Genomic DNA, 19,146 nt, shown 5'->3' on the forward strand with positions numbered 1-19,146 from the left:
GCGACTCCATGAATCACAGCACACCAGGCCTCCTTGTCCATCCCGGAGTTCACTCAAACTCATGTCCATCGAGTCGGTGATGCCATCCAGCCATCTCATTCTCTGTCGTCCCCATCTCCTCCCATCCCTAATCCCTTCCAGCATCAGAGTCTTTTCCAGTGAGTCAACTCTTCGCATGAGGTGGCCAAAGTATTGGAGTTTCAGCTTTAGCATCAGTCCTTCCAATGAACACCCAGGACTGATCTCCTTTAGAATGGACTGGTTGGATCTCCTTGCAGTCCAAGGGACTCTCAAGAGTCTTCTCCAGCACCACAGTTCAAAAGCATCAATTCTTCGGCGATCAGCTTTCTTCACAGTCCAACTCTCACATCCATACATGACCACGGGAAAAACCATTGCCTTGACTAGATGGACCTTGGTTGGCAAAGTAATGTTTCTGCTTTTTAATATGCTATCTAGGTTGGTCTCATAACTTTCCTTTCAAGGAGTAAGCGTCTTTTAATTTCATGGCTGCAATCAGCATCTGCAGTGATTTTGGAGCCCAAAAAAATAAAGTCTGACACTGTTTCCACTGTTTCCCCATCTATTTCCCATGAAGTGATGGGACCAGATGCCATGATCTTTGTTTTCTGAATGTTGAGCTTTAAGCCAACCCTTTCACTCTCCTCTTTCACTTTCATAAAAAAAAAAAAAGCCTCTTGAAAGTGATGAAAGTGAAATCCATATTACACATACATATTCTATACCTTGAGTCTATAGTGAAAGGGAAAATGATATGTAAGAATCCATTTTCTACCCTCAACAGCTTAGCATCATACGCCTTGGTTTCCTTTCACTCTTTGCTCAATTCTTAAAGGAAAGAAAGTGAAAGTAAAAGTCACTTAGTCGTGTCTGGACTAATACAGTCCATGGAATTCTCCAGGCCAGAATACTGGTGTGGGTAGCCTTTCGCTTCTCCAGGGGACCTTCCCAACCCAGGGATCGAACCCAGGACTCACGCATTGCAGGCGGATTCTTTACCAGCTGAGCCACTAAGGAAGCCCACCAAATATGGAACGCTTCACAAATTTGTGCCATCTGCTAATAATCTGCTAATCTCCTCTGTATTGTTCCAATTTTAGTATATGTGCTGCTGAAGCGAACACCGATTCTTAAAGACCCACTTGCAAAACAGATGCAATTCCACCACACAGATCAAACCCAGCAAGAAAAAATGTTTCAAAGACCTTGTCATCTCCAGTTATTGGTTTTATACTTTCACCTCCCTTCTGTGAGGAGCAGAGCAATTTAGGAGCCACTTAGTAACCCAAGAGACTGAAGGCAGCAGGAGTCAGACCCTGGCAAGCGCGACAGGCACATCCATTAGGCTGCCCAGCAGCGTGACCTGAGGAGCCAGCGATAAAGCATCTCTCTCTTTTTTAAACAGACACCACTTAATGCTCCTGTATTCCTCGCTGGAGTTCAGAAGATGCTCACAGCTATCTAAAGGCACACGGCAGTCTCCATGCGTAATCTCAAATTCCCAAGGCTCTAGACATTGAACGCCTGGTCCAAAGGTAACTGGGAGAGTCGTCTCAACTACCCTGATGGCACAACTAGCATGTGATGGTGTGTAAACCCCATTCGTGTCAATCAAACAGATCCCCGCCACCCTATCCAGCACACAAATGCGTGTCCAACTCTGCGACCGTAAGAACTGTAGACCACCAGGTTACAATACCCATGGGATTTCCCAGGCAAGAATACCGGAGTGGACTGCCATTTCCTCCCCCAGGGGGATCTTCCTGACCCAGGGATCAAACCTGTCGTCTCCTGCATTGGTAGGCGGATTCTTTACCACTGAGCCACCTGGGAAGTTCCCCACCCAGCACACACACACACACCCCTGCATTTATCCAGTATTAACAGCTGCATGGATTACAGGTCACCAATCTTTTTTCCCACCTCTCTGGCAGAGCAGTATCATATTGAGAGCACTTGGAAATTCACTAGCCAGGCCCACGGGGTCCTTGGGTTCAGATTCTCACACCTGCCTCCATAGAGTTACATGAAGAACTTAGACACAGATCCTTGTTCAGGGGCCTCCTCTCCATCCAGTAGAATCTACAGACAACAGCTAATGAAACCATGATAAGAATGGGGTGGGTGCTGAGAAGTTGTAGAGAAATTCCTGTATCGTTTTTTCTAAAGAGAAGACCACATTCTAGTTTCACAATTCTTCTTTCTCACCATTCTTGACATTTCCTACTTGTCTTAAAATGCAGCACCAATTATCTGACCAGCTGGCAAGCACTCACTGTCTTCCAAAGAATTCCTGGAACTAAGTGAATTTGATAACTTCATCTAGATGTACAGGGGCTGGGAAATGAGACTTTACAATTCAATGTTGAAAGTCTAAAGAAGTTTAAAAAAGTCAGAAATCAGCGTACAACGGACACCTTTATAGAACGATGTTCAACCGCGCGCTTGGTGGAACACACTGAGGAGATAGGGTATTACCGCTGAATCAGGTCCTCGGCAGAGTCGACAGGGATTTTTGTGACCATACTGAACACACGCTGGTAATATAAGAGGCTGGAAATAGATGTTTGGAGTCAGTCTAGCTAAACATGATATAAGTCTTGTCTCAAGTCTTAAAAAATTCCTTAAAATTTATTACTTTGTACAAATCTTTGACACAAAATGACTTTTCAGTGGAACCCCAGTTTTTACATAGGGAGAAGTTAGTTTCAGGTTTGGGCTTCCCTGGTAACTCAGACAGTAAAGAATCGCTGACAAATTCAGGAGACGCAAGAGACGTGGGTTCGATCCCCGGGAATATCTCCAGGAAGATATCCTGGAGGAGGGAATGGCTGTCCACTCCAGTTTTCTAGCCTGGAGAATTCCATGGACAGAGGAGCCTGGCGGGCTACAGTCCATGGGGTTGCAAACAGTCAGACACGACTGACACTTTCATACTTTTCACTTGATATTATAGCTCTTAAAACTGGCCTGCAAAATAGATGCCTTTAGTGCATCATATGAATTCTCCTGTCATCACCGGCTATCTTCAGGGATATAAGGAAAGCCAGTATGTAGCGTTATTCGAAAGTATTTCTAAGGGTTGGAATGCAGTCACTACATGACAACTGCATGGGAAAATGGACATGGCATTAACGTCTCAAAGTACACCAGGCAGCTATGCCTAAAATGTTTCTAGACATCACAACAGCAAAGTTCAGGGGCCCTATTCTCTTCTAGGAGTTCGTGTAGAAATGTCTGGCTTTCATTAATGCACCCAGAGCTGAATTTAGCTTCAGAGGAGGCACCTCAGAGAAGGGAAGCCAGAGAAGTTTCATCCACGTTCTTTAAGAAAAGGTATCCCCTCCTTTCTGCCAATAAAGGATTCACTCCATTAATCATCAACATCCTTCCTTTATGCTTGTCTCCAAGGAATTCTCTGAACTTCACATTATAAGTAATTCTGCTCAAAAATCACACCACGGGATGTAAAATGGATGGTTGCACAACCCTGTGAATGTACTTAACACCTCTGAATTGTACACTTCAGAATGGCTAAAATGGTAAATCTTTTGCTGTGTTCATTTTACCAAAATTTAACAATGCAGAAGAAAGAAGACTAGGGAAAAAAAAATGTAAAGAGGATGGTATTCATATCTATAAATGATCAAAGAGGGTTACTCACAATAGAGCCTGTTTAAAAACTATTTTCAAGAACAACAAAATAAAGAATCCACTTCCTTTACATTAGATCTTAGAATAACACTGAAGGCGGTAGGGCCCAGCTCAAGGCAAGTGGCTGCAAAGAGCCTTATCACATGGGGGAAATGAGCAAATATCCATGCGTGTGACTAAAGGGCTGTTAGTATTTGACAGCACAAAGGGCTCTTTTACCTGCCTGGCAAAAAAAAAAGGGGGGGGCATGATATGAACATTGTTGGAAGTAACCACAAATCGGGCACCTGGGGCAGGCTTTGCACTAGACAGATGATGGGATTCAACAGCTACAAGTCCACCAGCCCTCTGCTGCTAAAACAAACCTGTGAGTGAGTCAATACAGTCTGGACACGGGGAAAAGTGGCAAAAGCACAGATTAAGTTGGCAGAACACAAAGAAAAGATGCTCGGAACATTCATTTGTAAAGGCACTTTCTCAAAGAGTGGTTTACTTTAAGAAAAGTAGAGACTTACATTTACGACTACACAAATGATCATACACAAGGAAGGAAAACCACGTCACGTAGGCATCATTTGGAAACCTATATATGTTAATAGTGGTTTAACATGAAAGAAACCCTACAATGAATGTTTTTGTAATTGTTCCCAAGTGTTTCTACTGGGGCTGAGAGGCCAGACCTCTGAGACTCCCAGAGTCTCTAAGAGTCTGGCCGACCCACACATGGCCAGTCTGGATTGAAACAGTCCAGAAGTGTACTCCTTACAGAGAAGAAACCAAATAGTAATTATATGTTATATGTGAGAGAACAAACTGGTGATTAGTGAAACCACATAATCAAATTTTGATCACTTTTTCTTATTGGATACTTTCAATTATGCTCCAAGAGGCATGTGAATTTTAATCTGATGCACAAATAAGGTGGCTGATTGCTTACTGGCGTCCCCACCGCTTTCTCCATTTTAAACAGGCTCTTCATGGAATCCTATAAAATTAAATTTTAGGAGGAGGTTTACATTCTTGGGGAGTGTCTGGCAACGAAGCACAGAATAATAAATAGTATGAATTCACACAGCGCTTCAAGCTATTAAAAATGGTGAATCAAAGTCACTTTGGTTTACTGTGCCTTTAAAATATGTCTGTGCCTTCAGGTGATTTCTGTCACATCAGGTTTTATGAGGAAGTATTTTCTTTCTCCTCTAAAAGAATAAAGACAATTCTTTCTGGGTTGGGAGTGTCTTCTACACCCTCTCCACTCCTCTGCAGGGGTGAACAAAGGAGTCACCTCACTTATACAAGCTAACGTCTGCCTTGCTAAAATAACCTCATAGATGGAAATGGATGAAGATAACATTTGACCAAGTTCATAATATGTGCACCTGCCAAGGTTTCAGAGAGCGGTTTCTGGGAAGTATTTTGTTTTTCTCTCATTTGGGATTAACGTAACCATGACAACCAGGGCATGCTCTTCTCCCGCAGGAGGGAAAGGCTCTCTCAAAGCCCTCGGCCCCTTTTTCCTACCATTACTACCCATTAGAACATTGTTCAGATTTCCACAGCCCACTAACCCTCCACACAGGCACCCTTAACACCGCGAATTCTCCTCCTGGCCCTTTGGCAGGTTTTGAACAGCTGGGTGGAAGTATTAATAGCTACGGTGGCTTAAGAAGCCTGGGGTACATTTGTCAAGTGAGTAGCCACATACAGGCATTGTACTAGGGGCCGAGGGAATGGAGATCAATTCAACACATCTCTCTCTCTCCCTGAGTCAAGGGTCAGACACTAAAGCGACAAAGTGATTAAATTAGAATGTATGATAAGTGCTAAGTTAGAGAGACACACACACACACACAAAGTGCATGCACACTCTGATGTCATTTCTTAGAAGGATACTAATCCTATGCGATCAGGGCTACACCCTTATGACCTCATTTGGCCCTACCTACACCTCCTTATTCCAAATACAGCCCCACTGGGAGTCGGGGTGGCCATGAACGAATTGGGGACACCATTCAGCCCATGGTACATGGGGCCAAGAAGACTGGAGACGCTGTCGACCCCTTAGGATCAATGGGAGAAAGAAAGAAAACTCTGACTGAAAAGCACGTAGCAAAGAGCATGGCACAGAACACGAGTTCTCTGGTGCCGTAGCTGCCACTGTGATGGGGAAATGCTAGCCGACAGAATAAAGGGCAGGGCGATGGGTTGACAGTGAGGAGGATGTCCTATTTCCCAGCCCCACGGGCATGTCTCTGCATTGTCGTGGGATGGAAAGCCCATCTCTGTGCTGCTGGGTGTGTGACCGTGTCCCCAAGGGCAGAGTCCAGAGTCGGGTATGCTTCCTCTGCCCTAGAATTCCACTGGAAGTGACCAGGGCGGAGCCTCTCCCATCTGTGGGCCCAGCAATCACCCGAGGACCCTGGTAAGCTAAGGAGCTGATTTGGGAGGGCTGGGGTGAGCCCTGAGAATCTGCATTTCTAAGAAGCTCTCAGGGATGCTGCAAGGGCTCTGCTTTGAGAGCAAGGTGCCAGTTATATCGCTACATGGACATGGGGCTGTCCTGGTGGCTCAGATGGTAAAGAATCCATCCGCCCAATGCAGGAGACCTGGGTTCGATCCCTGGGTGGGGAAGATTCCCTGGAGAAGGAAATGGCTACCCACTCCAGTATTCTTGTCTGGAGAATCCCATGGACAGAGGAGCCTGGCGGGCTACAGCCATAGGGTCGCAAAGAGCTGGACACGACTGAGTGACTAACACTCACTCACTCACTCACCAGGCAGGGCTGGCCCACTTGGAGGTTTCTGGCTCCAATCTCCATTTGGGGATAACTTCAAGCTTGAGACTCAACCATAGCAAAAAAATACCAAACCTACTGTTTTGTGTTGAAATGTGTCTCAAAAAAAAAAAAAAATTAATAAATAAATAAAGTGAACTGATGGTTAAAAAAAAATAAAGGCAATATGTGGTTCCAGTTTGACTCTGGACAGAATCTTGAGATAAGGAGGAAAGATTGCTTTAAACAAAACAACACAACTTTGGGACAATTAACAAATTTTGCAAATGGAATGTAAATTGTAAAATAGTTATACAGGTTAAATTTTCTGAATTTGATAATCATACTGTGCTTGTCCTTAGGAAACAGATGTGTAGTATTTAGGAATAAAGTGAAGAGTGATATCTAACTTACTTCTCAAACGGTTAAGACAAAAATAATGTTGCTCTGAGTGTGTGTGTAAAGATAGAGTGAGAGAAAAACAGAGAGAATGTGATAAAAATCAACAATTCGATATTCTGGACCAAGAGCATCTGAGACGTCTTTGCACCACAGCGATTTTGTAATTTTGAAGATAATCGAAATATCAAGTTAGCAATACTATTAAAAAAAAAAAGATATGAAGTCCCAACTCGTGGTCCCTGTGAATGGCAGCAGGGTCTCTGCAGAGGTGACTGAGTGAAGCTGAGGTCATTAGGGTGGGCCCGAGCCCAACATGATGGATGTCCTTATAAGGTGGCGTGAAGATAGAGACACACAGATACACGTGTCACGACTGAGGCAGGGACGAGTGATGCGGGGGTGAGCCAAGGCCCGCCAAGGGTGGACGGCCCCCGCCAGAGGCTCAGAGGGAGTATGGCCCTGCTAGTACCTTGATTCTGAACTTCTAGCCTCCCGCACTGTGAGAGAAGAAACTTCTGATGTTTCAAGCCACCCGTTTGTGGTTCTTTGTTACAGCGGTACTATCCAACTCATACGGCCACCTTCCATGAGGCTGTTACTGACCTTTCAGGCACGTGGGGGCACAGATCACACAGTTAGATGATGAACCGCACTGCCCCTTGTAAATGAAGAGATTATAGTGAAATCATAACAGGATAAGTGGACTGGGGATAACATAAACATTCTGGCCTTGAACATTCCTCCAACTCAAAAAGTCAAATAAACTCAGTAAGCAGTAGACTAATGAAAGATGGTGATTGATTGTTTTCTGCTAATTATTAAAAGGTGCTCCTCTTCTTCCTGTTGCTGTGCTGTGTCAGTCGCTCAGTCCTGTCCACCTCTTTGCGTCATGGATTGTAAAGGAGCCCGCCAGTCTCCTCTGTCCATGGGATTCTCCAGGCAAGAATGCCGGAGTGGGTTGCCATGCTCTCCTCCAGGGGATCTTCTTGACCCAGGCATCAAGCCCAGGTGTCCGGCATTGCAGGCAGATTCTTTATTGTCTGAGACACCAGGGAAGCCCAAGAATGCTGGAATGGGTAAACTATCCCTTCTCCAGGGCATATTCCCAACCCAGGAATCGAACCAGGGTCTCCTGCATTGCAGGCGGATTCTTTACCAGCTGAGCTACCAGGGAAGCCCCGTTGCTGCTCTAGATATGAGCTGTGTTCTATGATCAAAATTCTTTTTATATCCTAGTCTCTTCTGGACCCTTCTGCCCATGAGTGGGGAGAGGCGGGGTCCAGGCTGGGAGGTCACCCAGCTCACACACACTCTCCCCATCCCAGCCCTCCATCCAGGGCTTCCCCTTCCTGGCCCCCCAGCATGTAGTCAGAAGCTGCCACTAAATGAAGCAGAGGGCCAAGAATACAACCCAAGAAATCCCCGAGGAACTCACTGATCCATAAATACATTTTTCTTAGAAATTTTACAAGGCTACTGCCAGCCTGGGCCTAATAGAAATGATTGGGAAGATGATACTTGGATTTCCCTGGTGGTCCGGTGATTAAGAATCTGCCCTCCAATGCAGGGGACATGGGTCCAACTCCTGGTTCGGGAAGATTCCATGTGCCATGGGGCAACTAAGCCCAGGAACCACAATGACGGAAGCCCGCAGCCTGCACAGCCTAGAGCCTGTGCTCCGCAACGAGAGAAGCCACCACAATGAGACAGGCGAGCACCACAGCCAGAGAGCAGCCCCGCCCTCCGCAAGCAGATGAAGACCATGGGAAGCAACAAAGGCCCAGCACAGCAAAAAGTGTGTGCGTTCCGCCGTGTCCGACTCTTTGCGGCCCCGTGGACTGTAGCCACCAGGCTCCTCTGTCCATGGGATTCTCCAGGCAAGAATACTGGAGTGGGTGGCCATTTCCTCCTCCAGAGGATCTTCCCCACCCAGGGATTGAACCCAGGTCTCCTGGGTCTCCTGCATTGGCAGGCAGATTCTTTACCACTAGTGCCACCTGGGAAGTCCAGCCAAAAATAAATAAATAAAAGAAGATGTGGCTAAAGATGGCAGACTGAATACTTGCAGCTTATCTCCACAATACCCAGAAATCCTGCTTAAAAGAAAAAAAAAAAAGTAAAGAAATGAAACAAGGAATAAATTCATAGAACAGATAAAATGAGAAGACAGACAGCAGGTGACAGATTTCCCCCAAATTCTAGACGATGACAGAGGAGAAAACTGCAGTCTAATTACAGAGAAGAGACGCAGCAATAAGGGAGCAGCCTCATTCTGCAGAACTCCCCAAAAGGTCACGAGTGGGAGACGCCAGGTACTTCCGCTGCTGCAGGGTAGAGTTAAAAACTTTTAAAAACACTGTAATTTGTATCCTCATATAGCTCAGAGTTTATAAGGAACATTACCCCAGGAGGTTATAAAAAGGAGTATTTGGTTAAGGAGAAAGAGCTCTTAGGGAAAAAAAAAAAGCACAGTAGAAATAAAAATGTCACGGGGAGAGTTAAAGACACAGCTGAAAATTCTCCTAGAAACCAGACCAGGCGACAAACGAATGAATGGGAGCCAGGGGAGGAGACGAGACATTTAGAGGGTGAGCAACTGAACCAGCCGTGGGGCCCTTACAACAGAGGCCCCAGAGGAAGGGGGGTAACGCAAGAATAATATAAGGAAGTTTCCCAGACTGAGAAAGGGTCAGAGGGTACCTCGCAGAATGAAGTGAATATAGTCTATTTCAAGGCAAATCACTGGAAAATTGGGGAACACCAGGAAAGACGTAGGATTCTAAAAGTTATGAGTGTGTGTGTGTGCTAAGTCGCTTCAGTCGTGTCCAACTCCTTGCAACCCCATGGACTGTAGCCTGCCAAGGTCCTCCATCCATGGGATTCTTCAGGCAAGAATACTGGAGTGGGGTGCCTTCTCCAGGGGATCCTCACAACCGAGAGATCGAACCCAGGTCTGCTGCACTGAAGGGAGATTCTTTACCAGATGAGTTTTTTTTTAACCACTAGTGCCACCTGGGAAGCCCAAAACTAATGAGAAAAACAAAGGCTAGTGAATTGGAAGGGCTCAGGACTTCTGGGCGGTAGGCTGGAAGCCAGAACAGAGTCACAACCATATCCTCTTACGGAATATCACTAATAATGTCTGTGTGATGTGCAGGAGTCAATGAAGATGCACCTGCCCTGGGGCGGGGGTGTGTGTGTGGATGGGTGCCTCTGCATTCCCACGACGCACGTAAGCTGTACCCCAGGGACACTCCAGGCGAGTGGGCATGGAGTTGGCACCATGGGTATGCTCACTGTGGAGCTGAGATTTCAGTGCGGCTTCAGAGAATCTGCTCCCAAGACTATATTTCCCTTTTCTCTTCTAAGACTTCCAAGCCCAGTTTTGAGGACACAAACTGTCCTGGAGAAAACGTATTGGTAAAACCAAGGGAAGAGACTGTGTTTGCCAGTGTTGTAACTTGGGGCACCCAGGCCGGTGAGTATGGCACACGGGCTGATACATCGTTAGTGTGACCGTAGTATGACACAGCCCCCGCGGGCAGGCTGAGCGTCACATAAAGCAGCGGCAAACTGCTGCAAAGGCAGGACTCCTCAGTTAACCAAGAAACTGGACAGTTGAAACGTGGGGGATATTTCTCATGCTATGTCTCCAGCCGCTCAGGGGCCTTAGAGAAGCACTGGAATAAAGTTATGAAGAACACAAACTCAGGGGCCATGTGCTTTCTTGCAAATCCCGTATCTCCACTTCAGGCACTGTGACCTGGGATGTGTTAAGTCCTTGGGCCTCAGCTTCCACTTCTGTAGAATGGGCGCATGATTGGAATACTTCCTAGGATGTGGGGAAGATGAAACAACTCGGTACATAGCAAACCTGAGGACAGTACGGTACCCAGAACAAGGCAAGCTCTCCCTGGTATTAGCTGTGATGGGGGGGGAGGGGGAGGAAGAGGGGATGGAAGGCGGCAGGATGGAGGAGGGAGGAGGGGCAGGGGGAAGGGGGAGTGGGGAGGGAAGGGGAAGGGGACGGGGAGGGGAGGGAGGGAAGGAGAGGAGAGAGGAGGAGGAGAGGAGGGAAATGACTCAAAGTCCAAGAACAGAGCCAGTGGCAGCCTTGACTGCGAACAGCGGGATCTGTGATCTCTGTTGCTGTGAGATGCCAAGCAGAGCAAGAACAGGAACCACAACGGTAAAACCAGAGTCTGTGGAGCCGGACAAGGCTTTCATTCTGGGAGAATGGAGCTAAACTTGGAGGCCGGCCCATCTACTGGGCGCACAAACGTGCTAATTCTTCCTTGGCACCGCGGCTCCCAGGGTGGGCACGGCGTCTGGCGGGCCCACACTGAGCTCCTGTTCCCTCCGCGCTGAACCCCCACGTTTAGCGTGCTCATTACACACACTTCAGCTTGGGTTTCAGAGTCCCGGCTCTGGGCCGCAATGAGAAAGGGCCCTTTCAGCAACTTTGCTGCAATTCAGCTACATTAAAACTCCCACCTTCCTTCACCCTAAGACAGACTGTGTGTGTGTGTGTGTACGTGTGCACATAGGGTGAAGGATTTCTACTGCTTTTGTGCAAACCTGTTATATGTGAACAAAAAAAGAATATTGCTGGACAGATTGGCTACTCAGAGTGCAGGGTTTGTCTGCTCCTGACGTTGAACAATTCACTATTAATCACTTTCGAAGCAGATGAAAATGAAAAAGTCCAAGATTTACTGACACTTTGTTTCTTTAAATACCCACTCGACAGTGGACAAAGGATCCCACAGGTAATGAAGGAGGCACGTGTAAACCAGACGGTTTTAAGGGAAAAGCACCGGACCCTTTCCAACAGCAAAAACCTGCTCGCCTATTTCTCACGTCTCTGCAGTTTGGTACTTTTCTCCCCGGACTCGATGGTCTATAATAACCTCAAAAGTGCATTCAGCCCCTTGTGCCTAAACTCTCTGAAAATACACCTAATATCATACCTTAGCCTCCAAAATTAGTACCCCAAAGGAACAAGAAAAGCAGATATTTGATTGAATTTAGCTTAACATTTTAACAGAAAGGTGAAGACTTTGTAAACGCAATTCACCGAATGACCCCTGTGGTTCTTGGTTCTCTTTTTTTTCTTCACGTGCAGAGAGCTATTCAGTCGTGTTTCTGAAACACAACCTTCCCCAAAACCAATCACCAAGGCTCTTAGAAAACCTCTGAGAATGTCAAGTGAAAGAAAAATCATTTTGTATGTTTACAGACACTTTCAGCAGAAACATTTTTAATGTTTTTCAGTTAGTGGGGAGAACTAACCCCACTTAGTTCTAGAAAATGAAAACTAACCATTTTCTCAATCTTGAAGAGGGATTTTAAAATTACCTCTTCCGCAGAGGTTTTCAAGTTTTAAAATATGTAAATCAAATGGCAAAAAACATCGCTTTCTGCATCCTCTAAGAATCCTCAGCTCTGGGAAATTCCCGGGTGGGCCAGTGGTTAGGACTCAGTGCTTTCCTTCCCCACTAGCTGCTACTACTATTTTCCCATCTTTCTGATGTACTTCTTAGGCTTGAGAGTCTGTTAACTGTGGAAGTGACAGGGGTAGGGTGGGCCCTAGCCCCAGGTTTATGTATTTGGCAAGGAGGTCAGAGTTTCAGGCGAAGAGCTAGGACTTCTTTGAAAAACTAGAAAGCTCAGATGAATGGGAAGCACAGAGGCGCTAGACTTAGGGAAAGGAAACAAGACAAGCTGATAACAAAACTACAAGATACTTATCTGAGAGACTGAAAGTAGAACGGAGGTCCCCAGGGGCAGGGAGTCAGTGGGGACGAGGGTCCTTGATCAAAGGGTGCAGAGCTCAGTCTGGGCAAAAGGAGGGAGATCTGGAGCTGGATGCTGGCGATGGGGCACAACAATGTGTGTGGACTCGCTGCCACTGAACTGGATGCTTAAAAATGCTACAAAGATGGCAAGTCTTACACGTCCATTTTTGGTGAGTTTCACCACAATAAGAATAAATGGAAAAAATTTATTTTTTTTAGCGCTGACAATCTATGGAAGGAACTGGTGAGTTTAGGGGTGAGGGGTAAGAAAAAGGCTGCTGCTGCTAAGTCACTTCAGTCGTGTCCGACTCTGTGTGACCCCATAGATGGAAGCCCACCAGGCTCCCCCGTCCCTGGGATTCTCCAGGCCAGAACACCAGAGTGGGTTGCCATTTCCTTCTCCCATGGGTGAAAGTGAAAAGTGAAAGTGAAATCGCTCAGTCATGTCCGACCCTTAGCGACCCCACGGACTGAAGCCTACCAGGCTCCTCCATCCATGGGATTTTCTAGGCAATAGTACTGGAGTGGCTTGCCATTGCCTTCTCCAAAGAAAAAGGCAAGGACCATAAAAAGCATTTGCACCACAAAGGCAGAGGGGAAACCTAACATTTGTGACATTTCCAGTGGATGAAAACCATCACTATTATGTATTAAAACGTGTGAGATCATGTCGTTGAACAGTGGGGAAACACAGGCTCTGGTGCCGGTCAGGTTACAACTACGATGCCTGGCTGCACGGCCCAGGCTGGGCAATGATCTCCCGTTCTGAGCAACGGAGGAACGATGTCCCGGAAAGAGGGAGCGGGGAGAACTAAACGAAGGTAACACACATCAAGTGCCAAGCACCAGGGCCAGTGTTCAGCGGAGACTCAGTAAATCGTAGTCAACCAGTAGGCTTCATTTTTAGTGCAAACCTTTCCCAAGTTATTTCCAACTTTGGGGAGCTATGCAGACTCCCTCTTGAGTATGCTTATCCCTCACGACACATTCACCACTACAAAACAAAATTCGTATTTGCCCTTATATTCCAGTTATCTTTTTTTTTTTTTAATTTTTGGCTGGGTCTTCGTTGCTGCGGGTGGGCTTCCTCCAGTCGTGGCAAGCAGGGACTACTCTCTAGGTGCAGCACACAGCAGGCTTCTCATTGCAGCGGCTTCTCTTGTTGCAAAGCACAGGCTCCAGGGCATGGGCCCAGCAGGTATGGTGCACAGGCTTAGTTGCCCCACAGAATGTGGGATCTTCCCAGACCAAGGATTGAACACGTGTCCCTTGCACTGTCAGGTGGATTCTTTTTACCACTGGACCACCAATAAAACCCTCCAGCTATCTTCCAGTGAGGGGTTGGAGAATCCATATCCATTGATATTAGACCAAGGGTGGGGGAGACAGATTGATGTATAAACTAGGAAAATACTAAAAAGCAAAAAAAAAACCCACCCCAAAACTGTATGCATTCGCTATTGTTAACAATCCTGTCCTGCCAGCAAGCTGCCAGAGTAAGACGAAATATGAGCACACAGGCCCTAGACTTCAGCAAAAGAAACTTACAAATACATACACAACAAAATTACAGAAAGCACATCTCAAAATACTAACGTCTATTAGAAGGACTGAAAGTCTGAATACGTATTTTCTCTTTACGTATCGGACAACAAGCTCCTTGAGTGCACCAGAGTGCTGACACACAAGGTTATTCACACACAGATTCTTTAAGTTCTTACAAACTGCAGTAGAAAGGAATGCTGATCACCAGCCTGGATGTAATTAAGGAACTAATTCCAGTATCGCAATGATTCCAAAGGGACCCTGAAGATCAGGTTCACCTGGAGACATCAAATCGTTCACATTCTCTAATCCCAGGCATCCCCAGAGAGTCACACAAGAATGAAGAGTTTGGAGATGGAACCTGCCCTCTTCCCTACCACAGGATTCTAATGAACACACACCTCACATGCATTTTTGGCACTCACAAACCTGGAAACCACGCAGCTTACCCTTTTATGGCATTCTCAAATTCACCAGTTTGAATACCTTGTTGAAATTCTTTTCATGACAATTCTTTGCATTTCTCTGTTGCTTCTGACTGCTGTCATTTCTGGTTACCATCTGACTTATTAAATACACAAATAATTCCCAAATAGCTTCTCAAGTCCATTCTATTAGAAACAATTCATCGACTAAATGAGATGTTGTCACTCCTCTGCTCAAAACTCAGAGTAAAAGTCAGAGTCCTGACAATGCAAAACAAGGTCCCAGGGGGCAGTTCCACCCCGTGTCACCATGTCACTCCATCACCCATGTGTGTGCGTTCTATCACTTAGGTCGTGTCTGACTCTTTGAGACCCCATGGACTGTAGCCCGCCAGGCTCCTCTGTCCATGGGATTCTCCAGGCAACAATACTGGAGTGGGTTCCCATGGCCTTCTCCAGGGGATCTTCCCGACTCAGGGATCAAACCGGTGTCTCTTTCATCTACATGCATTGGCAAGCGGGTTCTTTACCACTAGTGCCACCTGGGAGGTCAAATCCGGCTGCTTTCCCCCTTGTTCACTGGCCTCCAGCCACTCTGAGCACAGCAGGAAAACAGCAGTCTCAGGGCCTTTGCACTGGCTGCTCCCTCTGCCTGACAGGCTCTCTCTCCAGAAATCGTCATCAATAATTCCCTTACCTCTTGGGAATCTGCACAAATGTCAGCTCCTCAACAGGGCAGACCCTGAGCATCTAGCTTAAAACTGCAATTTACCCCCACACCTCCAATCTTTTATTCTGGCCTATTTCTTTCATTTTTCACTTTCAGTTATCATTCTCTAGCATCCAAAACAATGTATCTCTTCATAATATCTCTTGTATTTATCTTTTGGCTGCTCCTCAGCATGAGAGATCTTAGTTCCCAGACCAGAGATGGAACCCCTCCCTCCTGCAGTGGAAGCTCGGAGCCCTAACCACTGGACTGCCAGGGAATTCCCCATCATGTTCCTTATACAATACATGGCACTCTCTCTCTGAAAGGACACACGTTTTGCCAAAACATGCATCGTCATCTGTTTTGTTCACTAAAAACAGCATGAAACACAGAAGGTGCTTGTCAAGATTTGCTGAACGGATGAATGAATGAGATCATTTCAGAACCGCAGTTTTGACGAAGAGACCGTAATAGCACAGTCCTTAACAAAAACAACTCTAAAACGGGGGTCTGAATTCTCTTTTTTTTTTAATTTACTTTTTATTGGAGGCTAATTATTTTACAATATTATATTGGTTGGTTTTGCCATACACTGACGTGAATCCGCCCCGGGTGTACATGAGTTCCCCCTCCTGAACCCCTCTCCCACCTCCCTCCTCCCTTTATCCTCCCTCTGGGTCATCCCCACACACCAGCCCCGAGCATCCTGTAACATGCATCGACCCTGAACTGTTGATTCGTTTCACATATGACAACATGCATGTTTCAATGCCATTCTCCCAAATCATCCCACCCTCACCCTCTCCCACAGAGTCAGTTTGAGAATATACTCTGATTTCAAGAAACTGTTGCTCCAAGGGTTGACATCTTCCAAAAGCCATACATGGAAACCACTCAGGAAAGGTCAACCTTAGGGGAAATGTTAGAAGAAAAACCAGACAGAAAATGGAAGATCACATTCTACTGATCAGGAAATACATCAAACTGGGCACGATACACAACAAATAGTCACATGACAGTCGTGCAGGGACAGAAACACCTACAGGAAGAAACACTGTGCACTGCCTAGTCAGACTGTCACATCACAAACCGCAATTGGCCATGAGGCCTCTCTGAATACACTAAATAAGCGAATGTAAGTGGAGCTACGAGAAACCTAGATAGCAAATTAAAAAGAAAAGACGTCTCTTTGCTGACAAAGGTCCATCTAGTCAAAGCTATAGTTTTTCCTGTAGTCATTTTCGGATGTAAGAGTTGGACCATAAAGAAGGCTGAGCACCTAAGAATTGCTGCTTTCAAATCGTGATGCTGGAGAAGACTCTCAAGAGTCCCTTGAACAGCAAGGAGATCAACCCCATCAATCATAAAGGAACTCAACCCTGAATATTCATTGGAAGGATTGATGCTACAGGTGAAGCTCTAATACTGTGGCCACAAGAGGTGAAAAGCCGACTCATTAGGAAAGACCCTGATGCTGGGAAAGACTGAAGGCCGAACGAGAAGGGCAGCAGAGGATGACATGGTTAGGTAGCACCACCGACTCAATGGACATGATTTTGAGCAAACTTGGCGAGACAGTGGAAGACAGGGAAGGGCGTGTGGTGTGCTGCCTGCCGCCCAAAGGGTGGCAGAGTCGGACACAACTTGGTGACTGACCGACAGCAAACAAGAAAAGGAGGGTTTGCATTCTTTTAATGCTGTTCAGAGACCACACAAACACGCTGGCAATTCCTGATGCAGTACTCCGAGAGTACCTGGAACTTCAGTTTTCTTCTGAACCGGTTCACTAATTTCTTCTTGTCAAGAGTATTTCAAAATTTGGTACAGAGAAAGATGCCCTGGGTTTAGTGCATTCTTTGTTAATTCACACTGGCTCCCAAGATTTTGGCTTGGTGCAAGGCCCCTATGACAATACCTTATTTGGAAGTTTGGGGTTGGCTAAAAAGTTTATTAGGGCTTTTCTGTAACGTCTTATGGAAAAACCTGAACAAACTTTTTGGACAACCCCAAAGAACATCCGAGCAATCCTCATTTTAGGGATCCTTCACTTTCTGTACCATCACAGCTGTTCAGAGTGAGTGGTGGGAAAATAAAAGGCAAATAGATGTAAGATCTATAATAAAAAGCACAGGTTTATATTACTTCTTTTATACAGAATCCTGCCCAATTCTAATTTAGTATTGTGAGCAGCCTATGGTCTTCCGAACGTAATCATTGAGAGAAAAGCCATATTGGAAACATGTACAGACGTTTCTGAAAAACAAAGAACAAGAACTGTCCGCTATAGTTTAATAACATTTGAAACATCCACCTGCAGTGGGGACAGGCAAGACGGGATGTGCAAACTGAAAACTCATGAGTTCCCTTAATCCGGGGTTATTCAGGATGACAGCACTCTATCAATGCTGTGGACTCGTTAAATGCATCGTGTCCAAACTTGTAAATTATTACATTAGTGCTAAAGCCAAATTAAACTAGAAAACTGGAGGTCAATAAGCATATTTCTGAGAGTCTGTCATCTGTTGAAAATTAAATACACACTGATAAGAAGAAATAGAGTACACAGGTTTGCCTAGAGACTGAATAGTTAGACTCATTCTGGCTGCGAGAGACAGAAAAAAAGGTCTAGTTTTTAAAGGCTGAATCTGTCTTTCACCGCCTAATTTCTTAGTTCACCATGCAAGATGACTTTAACATATTTTAAACAGTGGTGCCAAAAGAAATGCTAATTAGAGCTCCCTACACTCGTGGGTATGTGCTGGTTCTATTTTACGAAGCCTCTGTGAAAATTATGGATGGTTCTCTTTTCCTTAAAGGCGTGATTAGCCCAAATTGCACAGAAGCAAGAGAGAAGACTCAGAAATGAATATTTGGGAAAGAAAGCAGAGAATAAGTTCATAGACACAGAAAGCAGAACAGTGGTTATCAGAGGGTAGGGGGATAAAGATTCAGGTGTGCAAGTTGAGAAAGTTCTGAAAAGGAGTTATAGAGTATTGTGAATATACTTACTGCTTCCAAGGTGACAAACAATCTGCATGCAATGCAGAAGATGCGGGTTCGATCCCTGGGACGGGAAGATCCCCTGGAGAAGCAAAGGCTACCCACTCCAGTATTCTTGATCAAGTTCGTGAATCCCAGGGACAGAGGAGCCTGGTGGGCTACAGTCCATGGATGGCAAAGAGTCGGACATGACTGCATACACAAGCTCACATGCACACACACACACACACACCAGATTATATACTTCAAAATGGGTAAAATAGACAATTTTATATGTTTTTAACCACAGTTTGAAAACAGAAATAAAAAGCAAGGAAGACTAAATCTCCAAGTTGGAGCCTGTGAAAATGAATCTTTCTTTCCTTAAGGATACTATAGGCCAGGTTGGTTTATTAATTGCATGGAATGAAAGCAGAAAGCATAAATAAAACACGAAAGGCAGGCGACACACATGCACTTGAATGTTCTTTGGCGTGTGTTTATTCATTACCAAGTAGAGGGAGCCATTTGTGTCTTTATGTTTGATTTTCATTCATTTTTCAAAGCAGTCATCTATTGATGGAAAATTTTCAAAGGCATTTATTATGTCATTAACAGCTCCGTTTCAAGCCCAATGTGCCTCCAAGCCTGTCAGACAAACCTGTGAAGAGCAGCGATAAAACAAGCTTTGTTATCCCAACTGAAATGCCCGGTGGCTCTTCCAGGGTATTACAAACAAAGCACAGCTTTCAGACTCAGTGGTTCCAGCTTTCACTTTTTTTAAACACACAAGACATTAACTCTAAACACACTACGTGTTAGTGTGTTGGCATAAC

At 45.5% G+C, this 19,146-nt stretch overlaps 1 protein-coding gene and 1 pseudogene across 2 annotated transcripts in view; both read right to left on the minus strand.

Annotated features, from left to right (window-relative positions):
• FARP1 (FERM, ARH/RhoGEF and pleckstrin domain protein 1) overlaps positions 1-19,146 on the minus strand; it is a 323,140-nt gene that overhangs the window by 112,743 nt on the left and 191,251 nt on the right. The gene's annotated exons all lie outside the window — the stretch shown is intronic.
• On the minus strand, positions 1,045-1,145 carry LOC129556666 (U6 spliceosomal RNA; annotated as a pseudogene).

The sequence above is a fragment of the Moschus berezovskii genome, chromosome 13 (genome assembly GCF_049115385.1).
Source record: "Moschus berezovskii isolate FMDL1 chromosome 13, NW_MosBer_1.0, whole genome shotgun sequence".
In the NCBI taxonomy this organism is placed as follows: Eukaryota; Metazoa; Chordata; class Mammalia; order Artiodactyla; family Moschidae; genus Moschus; species Moschus berezovskii.